General features: G+C 38.4%; 1 long non-coding RNA gene across 1 annotated transcript; it reads right to left on the reverse strand.

The window, feature by feature from the left end:
- Positions 1 to 327: 327 nt before the first annotated feature.
- LOC135230733 (uncharacterized) lies at positions 328 to 7909 on the reverse strand. Its single transcript, XR_010321395.1, has 3 exons — positions 6688 to 7909; positions 5177 to 5372; positions 328 to 3634 (listed from the first exon to the last, which is right to left on the reverse strand). It is a non-coding gene; the product is annotated as an uncharacterized LOC135230733 (long non-coding RNA).
- Positions 7910 to 19002: the final 11093 nt, after the last annotated feature.

Genomic DNA, 19002 nt, shown 5'->3' on the forward strand with positions numbered 1-19002 from the left:
CCTTTACTTGAAATGCTGGGCTTTCTTTCCCCACTCTGACCTTGGCTTCTGTCATAACTATTCTGATGACCTTTCCTTGTCACATTGCCTCCCTCTGCCCTACTTGGGGATGGATGCATTGCATTCTGTGAGAAGGCACCAACCTGGCAACACCTGGCTCTGCATTCATTCCCCTGGTGGGAATACCAGGCTGGCTGACACTTAAGGATCTTGGCCTGACCTCTGCAGCGGTATATGGGTCAACAAAAACCACGTATCCAGCTCACCCTATCACGGAGGAGGCGAGCTCTGACTCCATGCCAGAGATTGATTCTGGCAGTGGTGTTTTTGGAAGGGACGCATACCCTTCATCTCTCCTTGGTTCATGCATTCTGACTTCCAGCAGGCCTGGCTCAAAGCCGTCTTGGCCAAGAGGAATTTTTATAACCTGGTTGGCTTAATTTTTTTTTCCCCCAAATTCATAACCCCAGGCAGAAACACTCTCCAAACAGCTTTTGTATCAGAGGGAATAGAGTAGGGAGACATGCAAGGGAGGAAAGGGAAAAGGCAAGGACACCTACATTGGAATAGGTTAGTTCTTCATTTAGTAATAAATTGTTTTTATAATAATGAGTATGTTGTAGTAGAAAGAACATGAGTCTGCTTAAGTTTAAAAGCAGAGCGTTTTATTATAGTGAAAAAGACATTTTGCAAAATGGGGAAACACAGTGACAGAATAATCTGAAAAAATGCTTCGGGGGCTGCAGTGATACAGAAGCTTATGAAGGGAAAAAAAAGTGCAAACAGAAGGGTACAGCTAAAACATTTTTGATTGGTTAACATTTACAAAGTTGCAGGTGGCAGTTGGTTGACCATCCTTGTAGAGGTTGATCCCTTTTGCAAGGATAGCTCCAGGTGACAGCATTCTGGCTGACCAATAAAATCACATGTTTCCTGACATCTAGACATCTGCAGCTTGTGTTAAACTGAGTTACTTTAGTGTTGTGATGGTGAGTTCTGTTGAAATATAAAAGCAAAAAGTTTGTTGAAGGAATGGGATTATTAAAAATGAAAATTCGACATATTCTAATGCTTAAGGAGAGAAAAAGGTTTTGATACAGAAAAACTATAGCTTTGTCTTTATTTAACGTTATTTTAACTGAAGGAGCCCTAGTAGCACAGTGGTTAAAGCGCTTGGCTGCTAATCAAAATGTCAGCAGTTCAAACTCACCAGCTACTCCATGGGAGGAACGGTGAGGCGGTCTGCTTCTGTAAAGATTTACACCTTGGAAGTCCTATGCGGCTGTTCTACTCTCTCCTATAGGGTTGCTGTGAGTTGGAATTGACTCTTATAGCAGTGGGGTTTGTTTTTTCTTTGTTATTTTAACAATAATTTGGGTTAGTTAGAACAAAGGTTTGGAAAATTGCAAGTATGGTTAAAGGGGCTTAAGGGGGTATTTTCTTATAATTAGCTTGGCCACTAAAGTTACCTGTTTAACACTATGTCTAACACCTGTACAAAGTGGATATTCTTCTTAGAATGGACCATTTTTAACCACAAATTTGAAATAAGCAAAGCAAAGTGGGCAAAACCACACTTTTCTGTAGACCTGCTGATATCTAGGTTAGAGGTACAGTGGAAAATGTCCAGAAGTGACAGGCTACATTATATGACAGAAGCTGCATTTAGAAATCTAAAATGGAGTCACTTAGGACAAGGAGAGATTAGGCCTATGTCTTAGCCATAGTCCTAATCTGTCAGGAACCTTAGCTTTTGGAATGTTCTTCCTCACTTCTCCCCTTTGATCAATAATTTCCCTGGGAATTTGATTATCACACTTAGGAGTACATTCTTCTGCATGGACTTTGACCTTGGGTAGAGGCTTTTACTTTGCTATTTTTAGGGCCTCATCTTCAGGGTGAGGTGGTCTCATATTGCCTACAAAGGAGTAACCTGTCTTCTGCATGGGTTTAAAAGTTTAAATGGGTGGCTGCTTACCTTGTAAAAGTCAATTAAGACCCCAGACTCTATCAAGCAAATGACGAGGCTTGGATGTCGTCAGGTGGATAGTTGTGCACCACAGTAAGAATTTTTACCATACTGTTTTTTCCATGCTATTAAGTACTCTGCTTCAGTAATCCTTTACTATAGAGATGTGAATAGAGCAAGGCTGAATGTGAAGGAACAACTTGACAGACAGAAGGCTTTCAACTAAGGTATAAGGTAAAATTCCTCTGTATAGTCGGTTTCTTTAAGATGCATGACATGTTGAACCGTTAAATGAGTAGTCTAGTGATTACAGAGATTTGAGAAACATTTCATAAACCATTTGATTATACAAACAATTAGTACAGTAATAGTTGAGAAAACTAAATCTACTTGCAGTATGGAGTGCAACTAAGATTTTATATTACTGGGGAACCAAATGAATATGTCAAAGGATGAGGAGTCAAGTTCAGGGTCAGTGTGTAACTAAGTGGTTTTTTCATCAAATTTTTCTGAGATTTTAGTCTACTTGACTAGACATGTTGATCTAGGGGTAGTATGAGGTGTTGGCTATAGCATAGACCCTTGTTGGCTGTGCTAAAAGGATGATTTTAACTGATAAAACAAAACTATTTCAAACATAATAAGTATTATACATAGGGCAACAACCTGTATTAAAAGCACAGGGTTTTAAGGAACAATATTGACTTGAGACGATATTGTAATCAAAGGGATAATTTTGAAAGTGTGAAACAGGTTGTAAGAATATTGGTAAAACAAAAGAACACGGTAACAAGAAAACTTGAAACAAAAAGAACTAATATGGATTCTAATTCTTGATGGTTATAAGGAATATAATTATTTCTTAAAAGTAGTACTTATAAAAAGAGGTCTTGCCTTTTGAGGGAAGTTATATGAAAACAAGGAATAATACCTCTTAGTTGGAGGTTAGTGACAATAAAGAAAAGGATTAAGATAGTTAAAAAATAAATTCTAAGTATTTCTACAGTTAAATTCTTTACCATTTTAAAAAGTTTAACTTTACTGAACAGGAGTTGTTTTATAAGCAAGGAAAATTAAAAACTATTAAATGTTTAAAATAAATCTGGACTATTTTAAATGAAATGTAAAAAAATAAATAATATAATAAGGCAATAAAAGAGAGAATGTAAGTATGAAGCAAATCTCAAAAATATTAATTGTAATTCTTACCTGTCTTAATTGATCAAACACAGTGATTTTAAAGGGAAAAAGAATCATTAACAATTATTAGGGTAAAACTGCCTTTAGAGAAAAACAAATAGTACTATCGAGACTATTATTTGTATGGAAAGGCAGGGAATCGTACGATAAAAAGGTAGCGAAGCAGCTAATATTAAAATAACGATGTTTTTCGTTTAAAGAAGAAGAAATTAAAAAATTTTAAGAAAGAGTAAAATGCTCTTCAATGATTTCAGATTAGTAGGTTTAGATATAGGCCTTGTCCTGGAATCTTGGATATGTAAGCAGTCTACCCAGATGCCAGCTTCTGCTCATCCTCGGGTTCAGCTGTTTTCTTCTAAGGTTGTCTGCTTTTGGTCCATCTTCATTGGAATTTCAGGTTTAGTCCTTTAGTAGGCTGGCAGGTCCAAAAGATTTTTTCCTTTTCCAATAAGCATAGTCTCCAGGCTAAATAAAAGGTAATTTAGATATACTTGGCTTTTGAATGTCAAATGTCTCTGAACTGTGAAGAATACTTTTTCAAAGTAAAATTAAGTATGGCTGTTATAGTATTTTGTAATTATAGAAACGTGAGAAAGATTCCAAAGTAAAGTAGTGGTAGTTAATCTTAAGAGGAAAGCTAATTATTTACAAAATTGGTTAAGGAAAGAAGAGCGTTGTTAAGATTCATCATTAACAATCAGTTTTACTAACGGCATAGGTGCTTTTTTGTGCAATAATGACAATGTTGAGGGCCATTCAATTTTGAAAACCTGTTTCTCGCATAGTTATTTCAGAATTTGTTCCTTGGATTCTATGAGTAGAATAATTTAGAATATTCTGAAAGTACTTTTCTTCAATTTGCAGGCTACAGAGTCTCTTGCAGATTAAAAGAAAATAAACTCAAAGTGATCCAAACTGTTAAAACAATTGACTCTTATTTAAAAAAAAGAAAAAGGAAAAAGGATTTCTATATTTGAATTTTAACAATAATCACTTATAAGTCTTATAGTAACCATTTTAGTTTACCCAATCCATGCAATTAGTTTGGCTTCCTGTAGGCCTGGATTAATAATAAAAAAAAAAAATTCCTTTAGTTTTTAAAATCTTGATTTGGTCCCATAATTTACATATTTGAAATATTATAATCCTTTGTCTAAGCTTAATATGGTCAGTTTCATTGAAATATTTTGTTAAGTAGCACAGTAAAATCTGTAGATGACAACTTAAAATGTCCAGTTAGCTTAGTACAATATTTCTTAAGAGAATTGTAGAAGCAATATTTAAAAAAAAAACAAAAAAACTTTGAACAGAAGAAAATACCTTTAGTGTTTTCATCCCTGTTTCTTAAATGATCATCCCTGTTTCTTAAAGAGGCTTAAACATAATCTATAATAGTTTTAAAACACAACACTATATTACTATGTGCCCATAAGTTTGAATAGTAATAAAAATTTCATGGGTAATGTTGTTAATTCTCTAGTTAAACTATGGGAACAAGGTAATAATTAAAAATTATGTAACACATTTCATATAACATATTAGTTAAAAAATTTTAGTATTTATTTCTTTATAAAACAGAAACAAATCTTTGTGGCTTTTTATGAAATCTTAATGACTTTAGAAATTAAAACTTATTAAACTTATAGTTGCAGTAAATGAGAATTTTGATGATATGAAATACATTTATTTTTAATAAATCTCTCAAACTTCTTGTGACAAAAATGAATATACTTATTACAAGAATCTCTATATTTATCTTCTTCTGTGGCATAAAAAGTAAGAGTTTATAAATTTCAATTGTAATGAATGTTTATTAACTTAGTAAGCTTCTTAAAATACTACAAATCAATTTAAGTTTATATATTATAAAACATAATTATTAGTGAAGTAAGTTTGTTTAAATAGTCTATATTTTCTATTCAAAACTTTATTATTTATCTTATTTTCTTGGTAAGGGGTTTAGTCTTTTTTCTTCTTATTAATAAAAATTATTCTTTTCTTCCATACTTAATGGTCTGGCTGTGACTAGAGGAATCCCGGCGGTCATGGTCCCCAAACCTTCTTTTGGCACAGGACGGGAACCATCCCCGAAGACAATTCATCAGACAGGAAAGGGACTGGACAGTGGGTGGGAGAGAGATGCTGATGAAGAGTGAGCTATTTGTATCAGGTGGACACTTGAGACTGTGTTGGCATCTCCTGTCTGGAGGGGGGATGGGAGGATAGAGAGAGTTGGAAGCTGGCAAAGTTTTCACGAAAGGAGAGACTGGAAGGGCTGACTCATTAGGGGGAGAGCAAGTGGGAGTAAGGAGTAAGATGTATATTAACTTATATGTGACAGACTGACTTGATTTGTAAACGTTCACCTGAAGCTTAATAAAAGTTAATAATAAAAAAAAATATTCTTTTCTTTAAATAAAGCACATTTTATATATTAAGTTAAATTACTTAGAAATGTTTTGCTTCTAAGATTTTGCTTTTAAGGTTGACATAAATACATTTGTTAGGCTAGGGTCTGAATTGAGACTCTTATCAATTTATTTAACTTGTATAAACACTTATTATTAAACCAATTAGAATAATACCATCAGAAGGTAAGAAATTATTACCTTCTCTTTCACATGTTTTATAGGATCCCACAGAGAAGAAATACTTTAAAGGCCTTGTTGTACCAAATAAACAAGTTATCTTTTTTAGTGCACCTTTTAGAGTCTTCCAATTGTTATTTAAGGCTTATCTCACAGCTACCCAAGACAAGACAGAGACTTAAACACAAAATGAGACAAAAATCAAATACATTTGTTGGTGTACAACAAACAAAATTCCATGAAATTATTTGATTATGGAACTAATTCAGAACTTTTGGGCTTATACTCAATATCACATAAGACAAACTTATGGGAAACTAAGTGCAGTTGAGTTTTGAAAAAGCAGAACAAAGGTCTGCATGCAGCAAACAACTTCTTTTACTTAATTTAGGATTAATTCAAGGCTTGTCTGTTTATGAATATTCAGTAAATTTAATAAAATTTCTTCTGAACTGTAGACCCCCTGAACTGTAGACTAATTTTATTTAGATCATTTATTCCCTCCTTTTCACAGTGGGCCAAAGAATTTGGGCTGCCTATGAAACTATTTTGAGAGACCGTGGGTGTTTGGAGGGTAGAAGGAGTTGTTCCTGATTAGTGGTCTCTGTCTTGTTTGAGTATTATATGGATAACCAAAAAAAACCACATCCAGAGCTGTCGAGTCGATTCCAACTCATAGCGACCCTATAGGACAGAGTAGAACTGCCCCATAGAGTTTCCAAGGAGCGCCTGGCAGATTTGAACTGCCGACCCTTTGGATAGCAGCCATAGCACTTAACCAGGGTTTCCATTATATGTATATATTACAGAATTTTTTTAGGCTGGGCTCTCTAGAGAAGCAAAACCAGTAAAGCATATAAATATATGTAAAGAGGGATTTATATTAAGAAAATGGCTCACAGAGAGATTTACGTTAAGAAAATGGCTCACATGGTTGTAGAGGCTGGAAAGTCTCAAGTCCATGAGTTGGGTTGGAGGCTTCTCCTGACTCACATAGCTGCAGGAGTTGGTGACCCAAGACTGGCAGTCCTCTCGCTCACAGGCAGTGGGGACCAACGGATCCCAAGATAGGCAGGCAAGATGGCAGGTAAGCTGCTAGCTCAAATCCCAAGAACTGGAGATCAAATGAACAGGAGACAGCTGCAGGATCCAGGTTAGCAAAAGCCATCTAGCCTTGGCAGAAAAGTACACCTATTTTGGATGCAGGCCACACCTCCAAGGAAACTCCCTTTCAACTGACTGACTACTCACAGCATATCCCATCATGGAGGTGATCATATTATATCAGATCTCATCATTATATGACTGCCAAACTACATCGTAATTGCCAAAACACTGAGAATCTTAGCTCAGCCAAGTTGACACACAACCTTAAGATCACAGGAGTCTAGATGGTAAGTTTTAATAAACATTTAAAATTCTTTTCTAGTTAGTTCTTTAGGAAAAAGGGACATTTAGATAGAGTAAACTATTATTGAAGGGACAGAAAAAGGAACTGCATATAGCCTTATATTGCTGTTATTAAAAAAACCAAAACCATTGCTGTTGAGTTGATTCTGACTCATAAGTAACATTTGTATGAAATAACTAGGTGGGGCTGTTTCCGTAGTTAAAAAAAATTTTTTTAAGGTCAAGACCAAAGTGAGAACTGACAAAACAAAATGAAATAGAATAATTTTCAAAGAACACAAATTCGAGAGTGCAGAGTTCAATTTGAAGAGATTACTCAGCTTTACTCAGCAGTCTATGGTCTCTCACGATCTGTGGAAGTGACCTTTAAAATTCCTGGAGAGTGGAAGGCATGCTGAAAAATCTTTGCACACTTAGAAAACTGAAATTAACTGTCCAGCTGTTTTTTTTGTTTTGTTCTGTTTTTGCTAGAAAGCAGAAGTTAAAAGAAAAACTTTTGTGCAGTTTTAAAATGAAAATGATTAGCAGCTGCACATTAGCTCTGTTCACATAGACACTAGTTCAGAAAATTCAGACTCTAGCTCTAGAGCTCTGAATACATGACTTGCTGAAACATTAGATTCTATCCCTGACACAGACTCTAGTTCTAAAGGCTCAGTTTCTGAAACCCCAAATCCTAGTTTTGAAAACCCCAAATTCTAGTCTTGAAGGCTCAGCTTCTGAAGATTTAGCTGCTGAAAACTCAGCAGGATGTGCAGTGAACTGAAAGCAAAGGAGACAGAAAGAGAAGTGACAGGTGCCTGAAATTTTAATCTTCTAGGGAGGCAGCTTTACTGTCCTGCTGTTTTGGATGCCTTTTGGCACCAATCAAAAAAGGTGATCTTTATTCCTAACTTACTGCACAGGAAAAATTAATTTAGACATGTCAAAAGTTTTCCATATGAGGCATTTGCCCTTTATTTTTCTTTCTTAAAGATAAAATAGGCACGCATGCAAATTTTAACCTGCTCCAGAGATTTTAAGACTAGAAGTCACACAAGAGTACAAAAGAGCAAATGTCTAATTCCAGGTTGCCCTTCAATTAGCTTTATGCACCTAGGGAAATGAAGTATGCGGCAAGACTGAGGCTACACCCTATGGCAAGACCAAAGCTGCAGTCTTGTTCAGCTAGGCACAAAATTGACAAACTAGTGAACAAAAATACGAGAGACAGATAAATGTGGACAGGTCAAGGCACTCGTAAAGAGGTCAGGTATTTCCTAAATTGCCTTTAGTTAGATTATGTCACTGGCTTAAAGGAAAAAAAAAAAAAAGGAATAAGTAGCAGGACCATCATGTTTACTCAAGAGTTGCATGGGAATTCTCAAAGAATATTCTCCACTTTTGGATTTGTTATTGCCTATTCTATACAGTCACTATGAGTTGGAATTGACTTGATGGCAGCGGATTTGGGTTTTTTTTTCCTTTTATTCTTCAGTTAGACCAAATATGTGCACCAAAACCAGAAGGAAGTACTGCCCTTGATTATTGTCTTGGAATCAAAATCCAAAGAGAACTGAGCTTACACTGTGACCAAAGTTTAAGGACAATTTTCTCTAGTGGCATTCTGGTAGAGCGAACTCAAGTCTCACAAATAACTAAATGTAGCACTACTTTCAGGTTTCTCTGGGTTACAATAAATCTATTACCCTGAGCTGCCTGAAAGTAGAATTACCTTCCATAACTACCCCAACACTCAAGAGGTAGAATTACCTTCTACATAATTTAAAACAGTGAGAAAAGGGAAAACAAATCCAGACTAAATAAAAATGAAAGCAAGTTAACAACGATGAAAATGAGCCAATAATAAAAAACTCTAGTTGAACCTTGGATGCAGCAAGGTGGAGTTTCTTATATCTGAGAGGTACTCACCCTAGCAGCCCCCAAATGTCTGTTGAAAATGGAGGGTCCAATTTTCTCCGCTGGATTCAGAGTCCAATTTCTTGGCTCTCTGGGGTTGCTGCAAGAAGTCACCTATGGATCCCACTTCTGACACCAATTATTGTAGTGAAAAAACCAAGAGTCTATTTAAGTTTAAAAACAGAGAGTTTTATTATGGCAAACAAGGCATTTTGCAAAATGGGAAACACAGTGCCAGAATAAACTGAATAAAGTGCTTCATGGAGCTACAGTGATACAGAAGCTTATAAAGGAAAAAAAAAAACAAACTACAAATAGAAGTAAAATTTTGCTGAAAATCATTCACATGCAGTTGCAGCAGTACATGGACAGAAAACTGCCAGAAATACAAGCCAGATTTAGAAGAGGACGTGGAATGAAGGATATAATTGCTGATGTCAGATGGATCTTAGCTGAAAGCAGAGAATACCAGAAAGATGTGTACCTGTGTTTTATTGACTATGCAAAGTCATTCAGCTGTGTGAATCATAACAAGGTATGGATAACATTGCAAAGAACGAGAATTCCAGAACACTTAATTGTGCTCAGGAGAAACCTGTACATAGACCAAGGGGCAGTTGTTCCAACAAAATAAGTGGATACTGCATGGTTTAAAATCAAGAAAGTTGTGCATCAGGTGGCATCCTTTCATCATACTTATTCAATCTGTATGCTGAGCAAATAATTTGAGAACCTGGAATATATGAAGAAGAATGTGGCAGCAGGATTGGTGAAAGACTCATTAACAACCTGCGATATGCAGATGACACAACTTTGCTTGCTGAAAGTGAAGAGGACTTGAAGTACTTACTGATGAAGATCAAACACTGCAGCCTTCATCATGGATTATGCCTCAACATAAAGAAAACAAAAACCCTTACAACTGGACCAATAAGCAACATCATGATAAATGGAGAAAAGTTCAAAGTTGCCAAGAATTTCATTTTACTTAGATCCACAATCAACACCTATGGAAGCAGCAGTCAGGAAATGAAATGACATATTGCTTTGGGGAAATCTGCTAAGTGATAAAAAGCAAAGATGTCACTTTGAGGACTAAAGTGTGCCTGACCCAAGCCATGGTGTTCTCAGTCACCCCATATGCATGCAAAAGCCCAACAATGAATAAGGAAGGCTGAGGAAGAATTGATTGCCTTTGAATTATAGTGTTTGTGAAGAATATTGAATATACCATGGGCTGCCAGAAAACAAACAAGTCTGTCTTGGAGGAAATACAGCCAGGGTGCTTCTTGGAAATGAAGACAGTGAGACTTTATCTCATGTCCCTGAAGAAGGACACCATGCTTGAAAAGGTAGAGGGTCAGCAAAAAAGAGGAAGACACTCAACGAGATGGATTGACACTGTGGCTGCAACAATGGGCTCAAAGATAACAATGATAGTGACGATGGTGCAGGACTTGGCAGTGTTTGGTTCTGTTGTACCCAGGGTCTCTGTGAGATGGAACTGACATGACGGCACCTAACAATACCGACTAAATGCTTAGGGAGAGAAAAGGTGTTTTTGTCTTTATTTAACATTAGCTTATTTAGAAGAAAGTTTTGGAAAATTACAAGTATGGCTGAAGGGGCTTAAGGGGTGTATCTTCTTTCAATTGGCTTAGCCGCTAAAGTCACATGTTTAACACTATGTAATAAAAAAAAAAATGTAATAGCTGTACAAAACTGGATAATTTTTCCTTAGAATTAACTATTTTCAACCACAAATTTGAAATAAGCAGAGTAAAGTGAGTGTTATGAGTTGGATTGTGTCTCTCAAAAATTGTATCAATTTGGCTAGGCTGTGATTCCCCGTATTGAGTGATTGTCCATCATTTTGCCACCTGATGTAATTTTCCTATGTGTAGTAAATCCTATCACTATGATGTTAATGAGGCAAAATTATAGGCAGTTATGTTGTTGAGTCAAGGGTCAGTCTACAAGATTAGATTGTAATTTGAGTCAATCTATTCTGAGACATAAAAGAGGGAAGAGAGCAGAGAGACAGGGCAACGTCATACCACCAAGAAAATAGTGCCAGGATTAGAGTACATCCTTGGAACCAGGGTTCCTGCACGGAGAAGCTCCTAGTCCAGGGGAAGATTGGTGACAAAGACCTTCCTCCAGAGGTAACAGAGAGAGAAAGACTTCCCCTGGTGCTGACACCCTGAATTTGGACTTCTAGCCTCCTAGACTATGACTGAATAAACCTTGTGGTATTTCTGTTATAGCAGCACTAGATTACTAAGACAGTGAGCAAAACTGCATATTTCTGTGGAACTGCTGGTATCTGGATCAGAGGTACAGTGAACAATTTTATAGAGGCGACAGACTGCATTATATGACAGAAGCTGCATTTAGAATTCTAAGATAGAGTCACTTAGGACAAGAAGAGATTTGGCTTAGACTTTACGCATAAGGCCTAATCTGTCAGGAACCTTAGTTTTTGGAATGCTGTTCCTCAGGTAGCATGTATCAAACATTTACTAGGTCCCAGGCACCATTCTAATAATTTGTACATACATCGTTGTTGTTGTTAGTTGATGCTGAGTCAATTCCTACTCGTTGTGACCCCATGTGTGCAATGTAGAACTGCTCCATGGGGTTTTCAAGGCTGTGACTTTTCAGAAGCAGGTCGCCAGGTCTGTCTTCTGAGGTACCTCGGGTGATTCAACCATCAGACTTTTGCCTAGTAAGTGAGTGCTTAACCATTTGCATCACCCAGGGACTCCTGTACATACACTAGCTCACTTAATTCTCTTAATTGAGAATTTTGAGTTATGTTCTATTATTAACCCCACTTTATAGATTGAAGAAGTTAAGAAACTTGTCCAAGGTTATTAAGTAGCAGAGGTAGGATGATAGCTGAGCATGGGTGAGTCCTTATTGAACTGGTTGCCTTGGGGATGAGTATATCACAGTTTCTAGCACAATGGTCGAGCAAGTATGATTGTCAAAAGAGCAGATCCTAGAGTTCCCAAGCCTGACCCAGGATCTTCCCTGGGTGTCCACATGCCAGGGATTACTTTTTAGATGCTTATTTCAGTCCTCTGAGAAGTAGCCTGGTGTAAGGCAGAGAACATGAGCTTTGAAGTCGCGTAGGCCTGGGTTTGAAACTCAGCTTCTTCTAGCTGCATCCAAAACCAAATCCATTGCCGTTGAGTTGATTCTAACTAACGGAGAACCTACAAGTTATAGAATAGAACTGATCCATAGACTGTTCTTGGCCGTAATCTTTACAGAAGCAGATCGCCAGACCTTTTTTCTGTAGTACCCCTGGCTAGGCTTGAACTGTCAACCTTTATGTTAGTAGCTAATTGCAAGCCACTTGTGCCATGCAGAGACCTACTCTAACTGTATTGTCCAAGACAATTTATGTAACCTTGCTGTGACTCAATTGGTGGTTATGATTCATAATTCATTTGGTCGTGAAGATGAAGTGAGAAAACACAATAAAGTTTCTTGCCTTGTGCCTGGCATGTAAAGGGTGCCCAGTAAATGTTAGTTATTAATATGGGGGAAACCCTGGTGGCCTAGTCGTTAAGAGCAATGGCTGCTAACCAAAAGGCTGGCAGTTCGAATCTACCAGGTGCTCCTTGGAAACCCTATGGGGCAGTTCTACCCTGTCCTGTAGGGTCGCTATGAGTCGGAATCTACTCAACGGCAACAGGTTTGGTTTTTTTCGGTTATTCATATGGGACCGATGTAAAGGGAATAAATACAATTATTATTAGCCTCCCTCCCCTAAATATTATTATTAGCTGATAAATTCCATCATAACCTTTGAGCTAAGGCATGCTGTCTCTGGGAGGTCCTGTTAAAAAGAAAATACCTTGAAGGGAAAATAAATTAAACCCTGATCAGTCTAAATCATTAAGTCTTCATTTTTTTTTTTTTTTTTTTTTATATATATAAGCTTTCTGGAAAGATGGTAACTTGTAAAAAAAAATAAAAAAAAGCCTTAATAATACTAACAACAGCTGCCTCCATTTAGTGAGGGTTTATTACATATTTGATGTCTTAAATATTATTGTTAATCCTTGTAACTACCCTGTGGGAATGGTATTATTATCAATCAATTTATGAGGCTTAGGAAGAGATTAAGCAACACAACTAAAGCCCCCTGAGGGTAAGCAATGGAGACAGGATTTAAATACAGGACTAGTTCCAATGTCCACGCTTTTCCCGTTCTGCTACACATGAGCTTGGCAGTTCCTCTTCTGGGTCGAGGGCAGGGGGAACCCATTGCCGTTGAGTCGATTCTGACTCGTAGTGACCTCATAGGACAGAGGACAACTGCCCCATAGGGTTTCCAAGGAGCAGGCGGTGGAATTGGAACTGCTGTCGTTTTGGTTAGCAGCCAAACACTTAACCACTGCTCTCACCAGGGCCTGTCTTTGGGAAAATAGAGAAGTAAATAAATTAAAAAGAAAGTAATTCCATTTATTAAAACAAACAAAACAAAAACTCAAAAGTGTTTATAGTTACATTATAAAAAACAAAACCAGTTGCCATCCAGTGGACTCTGACTTATAGTGACCCTACGTGTTTCCGAGTAGAACTGTGCTCCATTTCATGGCTGTGATCATTCAGAACAGATTGCCAAGTCTCTCTTCAGAGGTGCCTCTGGTTGGACTCTAGCAGCTGAGTACTTTAACCATTTATACCACCCGGGGACTCCTAGTTACATTATACTCATCACATAACCCTGTGACTTCAAATTGCAAGACAGAGAGGCAAGCTCTCACTCATTAACACAATGTAATAGCCTTGAAAGACAAATAGAAGAATCATGTCAAATGAGAACATCTGAAGCTATATATATATATATATATATATATATAGAAGCTATATTTAGTAAAAAGGACAGAATCCAGAAGAGTAGCAAAAAGAGTATATACACACTTACTAAAGTTGGGTAAAAATGGTATCTGTATACTGATGAGAATCAGAAGTGTTCACAAATTCCCCCCCAAACCAAACCCATTGCCATTGAGTCAATTCTGATTCATAGCGACCGTATAGGACAGAGTAGAACTGTTCCATAGAGGCCCTAAGGAGCAGCTGGTAGTTTCGAGCTGCTGATCTCGTGGTTAGCAGCCATAGCTTTTAACCACTGTGCCACCAAGACTCCAAATTGTTCATAGAGTTATGTAAATGCTTAATGTATGAAGCTTCTTTGCTGTTGTATTTTTGGGCAGAGTGGTTTAAATACCGTACTCAATTTAAAAAAGAAGAAAGAAACAGATTGAACCAAGTTAAAAAAGGAACAAGGTTTTTCTTGAACTGTCTAGAATTAAGTGGTAAAACCAGCTCCTTGGAAACACTTTAACAAAAAGCTATTACTACCTTTATTCAGAGTAGACTGAATGGCAACTGGCAATGGAAACCTTAATTCAAACGCATGCCCACTAAGCGAGAAATGGGAGCCCACGTTTGTAATTAGCTCTTAGTATCTGATACAGCTTAAAGGTCCTGGGTGGCGCCAATGGTTTGTGCTTGGCTGTTAATCAAAGGGATGCTGGTTCAAACAGTGCCATGGAAGAAGGTTCTGGCAGTCTGCTTCCTTAAAGATTATAGCCAGGAAACCCCATGGAGCTCAGGTCTACTCTGTAACATGTGGGGTCACCATGTCTTGGAATCAATTCAATTGCAACTGATTTGTTTTGTTTTTCACCTCGCGAGAGATTTATTATTATGTTGTTTCCCTTACCTAGAATTTGAGAACTCTTAGGTGTACTAAGACAGTGATAGAAGGGGTTCAACTTTTTGCTATATTTCACAAAGTATGGTAGAAATTGAATATTTTCATTGTATATTTTAAAACTGGCAATAGTTAAAGATATAAGAGCTTGAGCTAGGGCTTTGAACAGTTCATTCTAGTTTGAATCCCTGCTGAGAAGTTGCATTTCTAGCAAGTTCCCTACTGCAAGTTTGCATTTCCATCCCAGATATACTGAATCAATCTACATTTTAACAAGATCTCCAGGTGATTCTTATAACTTCTTAGAAATGCAACTTCTCAGCAGGAAACTCGTTAGAAACTCAGATTCTGAGCAGGGGTTCCAACTAGAAATAACCGGTTCATAGCCCTGGCTTGAGCTCTGTTCTCAGATCACCAGAGTTTGAATCCCAGCTTTGTTACATACTTGCAATGTGCAGCTGGGCAAGCTAATCTCTTCCATGTCCTTATGTGTAAAATGGGGTGAATTGTAATGCCTACCTCAATGGGTCAGTGCCCAGAACATAAGTAAGCTTTCTACAAACGTTGTTTCTGTTGCTGGTAGATGCCATCAAGTCTGTTCCAATTCATAGCGACCCTATGTACCACAGAACGAAACCCTGCCCAGTTCTGCACCATCCTCACAATTGTTGCTGTGCTTGGGCCCATTGAGGGTCTTCCTCTTTTTTTGCTGACTCTCTACCAAGCATGATATCCTTCTCCAGGAACTGGTCCCTTTTGATAACATGTCCAAAGTACGTAAAACAAATCCTCACCATCCTTGCTTCTAAGGAACATTCTGGCTGTACTTCTTCCAAGACAGATTTGTTCATTCTTCTGGCAGTTTTTGGTATATTCAGTATTGTTCACCCACACCATAATTCGAAGGCATCAATTCTTCTTTGGTTTTCCTCATTCACAACATTATTCCATAAAAATTAGCGATTGTTAAACCATAAAACGTCTTTTGCTTTTATTTGAAATTATCTTAATTCAGCACTAATTTTGTTATCTCAAGCAAATCAGAAGTAAGGACTGCTAGGTGTAGAAGCTTTGATTGCTGTGATATGGGAAGATGAACTAACTGTGAGTAAATACAGTTTGGTCAATAAAATCTTCCCAAATATGGGTGAGAGGAAGGAGAAAAGAGAGGAGAAGTGATGGGGGTCCTTGGTGATGAAGTCTGAGGATGAGTACACAAGACAGATAAGTTTTGATAAGGACAAGGGGAATGGGATGCCTGGGCAGAGCACCGAGATGGGAAGCTGAAGTCACCACAGACCAACAGCTGAGTAGTAAAAGGGCAAAAGGCTTTCTCCAGAATCAGAGAGAAAGGGTGGCAGCTTTGCTGACGCCTGACCCTTCCTGAAAAGAGATCGTCATCCTCCTCTACTTTCTGTGCCGCAGTTGGATTTCAACACCTGAGCCCAGACTAGGACGTGCAGAGGTGAATATGTGCTTCAGGAGGCAGTTGTGTAACCTAGATGCCAGCTGGGGTGTCCATCCCTGGGAAGCCTGGTTGACCTGGCCCTGGACCTGAATTCCATGGCCTATGACAATCACAAGGCCTCCACAGGATTTCTCTCTGGCTCTGATCTCTTCCTTTACTTCACTGCTTTGTGCTGCCCCAAGTCAATTCCGAGGCACAGCCTAGCCTCCCCACCAAGGTCCACAAACAATTCGTACACATCGATTCTTGCGTAAGTGTAATAGTGTTACTGAGGGTGGAGTGGGGCAGATAGTACAGGTCAGGGTCACATCCCAGCCGCATAGTCTGCTCCTCCCAGTTCCATTCCTTTCATTTTCCTGGTCTCTCTTCCTTCTGGCCCCACATACAAATTTTTCCCATGTCTCACACAGGGAGACAACCCAACCCAAGTACTTATCAATGCATTTTATCAACAAAAATTGTTTACCATCCTCAGAGGAATTCTGATCAAAAAAATTTTTTTTTCACTTGCATTACTAGTTATGAGTGTACTAGATGAAAAACGAAACAAAGCAAACACAATACTTTTGTGAACTATCATTTCTTACAAAAGGAGTGTTTACATGAAAACAGTTGTCTGTGAATGGAGTTTGGACAAATCAGAAACCTAATGGTGGCAAGAAATTGGGACCAATGGTAGGGCTTGAGGAGCCATTGAAAAATCTTAGTAGGAAATTGTGTCTTTCAGGAAGTCACTCTAGTAGCACTAGTGGAATGGCAGAAGGAGGTGAGAGTGGATGTGAGGAAACTGAAGGCAGGAGACAGTGAGTCCTAGGATAAATCGTTGTAGGTGGTGGGGGAAGGGAGGGATGGATTCAGGAGATTGAGTTTATAGAATTTAGTAGCCAATGGATGTGGGAAGTTGGGGACAGGGTCAAGAATTAGGGTGATCAGCTCATCCAGCTTTGCCTGGAACTTCAGCAGTTTTAAAATGGCAAGTCCTATATTCTGGGAACCTCCTCAGGTCTAAGCAAACTGGGACAGTTGGTTATCTCCTAGATTTATGACCTGGGAGAGTAAGGGGTTGGCAGTGCCATTTGTTAAGATGAGGGGCATAGAAGAAGAAGGCTAGTGGGGTGTTACAGTAAGAGGGGAGGTGGTGGTTGGTGATAAGGGTCTTTGAGTATAATGTGTTTGAGCTACCTGTGGGCTATCCCAATCAAGTGGTCAGACGAGAGGTCAAGGCAGATGATAAAGATTTGATACAATAACACCAACAATCACAGCTACTACTAACAAAAATAGCCAAGATTACTGAATTTTTACTATTTGCTGGGCAGTGTTCTAAGTGCTTTACATTTATTATCTCATGTGGTCCTCACAGTCACTTTATGAGCTGGGAATTATTAATCCCATTTTACAGTTGAGGAAACTGAGGCACAGAGAGGATAAAGAATTTGCTCAAGGTGAACAATCACAAAGCTAGTAAGTGGAGGTGCTGGGATAAACACCTCTGACCAAAGATGCTCTTTGAGTTTTTTTTTTTAATGATAGTAGAACATCGAAAATGCCCTAAATAGCAGGCAAATGATTAGCATAAGTTAGAATACTCCATTAAAAGAATACCCCTGCTCCAAGAGAAAGAATTCAGCCTTCCTCCCTTTCTTTGCCCCTTGCAGAAGTCAGTTTTGGTCCTTTACACCTTTGTGATGTAGAATCAAGAGCAGAGGGATAAATAAGTGAAAGTGAAGATGAGAGGTGTTAATTTTTTTTTTTTAAAGAGTTAAAATGGCTGATGGGGAGGGTCACGGACAGTCTGTCCCTGAGCCATTTTCTCTAACAGCACTTGGTGACCCGGGTGCAGGAACGAGGAAGACCTATTGAGGCAGGTGAGATAGGAGAGCAAAGTTGGTGAGGAGAGTGACTTTCAGGCAAACCAACCACTAGGCTGAGCTTGGGTAGCATGAAAGGAATAGAAAGGGGTTGTTAGATTCAAAGGTAAAGGAAATTATGGTTAGGCCCATATTTTCTCCTATGCCAGAATGGCCAACAATGGCAGTACTACTGTGCTGCTTAGTTGTGAAGTGAATAAGTAATTTCACCTTTCTGGGCCTCAGTTTCCCCATCTGTAAGATTACATAATCACCATAGTATTCTCTAGCTCTAACCATATATGATTGTGCAAACCAGCATATGCCAGCCTCTGAGGCCTCTGGGTGAGGTGCTTTCTGTACCTTCTATACTGGAGCTGTTGAGCCAGTGTGAATCATTTTGTGCTTGGAAGGAGCCAACCTCAAGGAACAAGATGTGAGGTTTCAGTTCATCAGGGCCAGGTGCCAAGCAATAGTTCTAGCTGCTATTGGCCACGTGTTCACACTCAGGTTACTTTGCCTCAGGGGTCTCAGTAAATATTAACCAACTCTCTGTATGACCTTGGACAAGTTACTGAAATAGTTCAGGACATGGTTTACTCAACTATCAAGGAAAAGCTAGTGGTTACATACTCTGGGTGGCCATGAAGCAGTGTGACTCACAGTGGGTGAAGGAAAAAAGGTACAAACAGAAATGTTTATTCCTGGAAAGGCCACAGCCTTAGGGTGAGTTCTCTAAAAGCAGAGCCTGTGGAGGGATTCTTGTTCAAGTGATTTATTTGGTGAGTGTTCTCAGGAAATGGGGAGAAAGGAAAGCAGCACAGGGCAGGAGACAAAAGTTAACCATGAGCGTGATCTCCTCTGGGGTCTAGTTTCAG

The sequence above is a fragment of the Loxodonta africana genome, chromosome 3 (genome assembly GCF_030014295.1).
Source record: "Loxodonta africana isolate mLoxAfr1 chromosome 3, mLoxAfr1.hap2, whole genome shotgun sequence".
Lineage (NCBI taxonomy): Eukaryota > Metazoa > Chordata > Mammalia > Proboscidea > Elephantidae > Loxodonta > Loxodonta africana.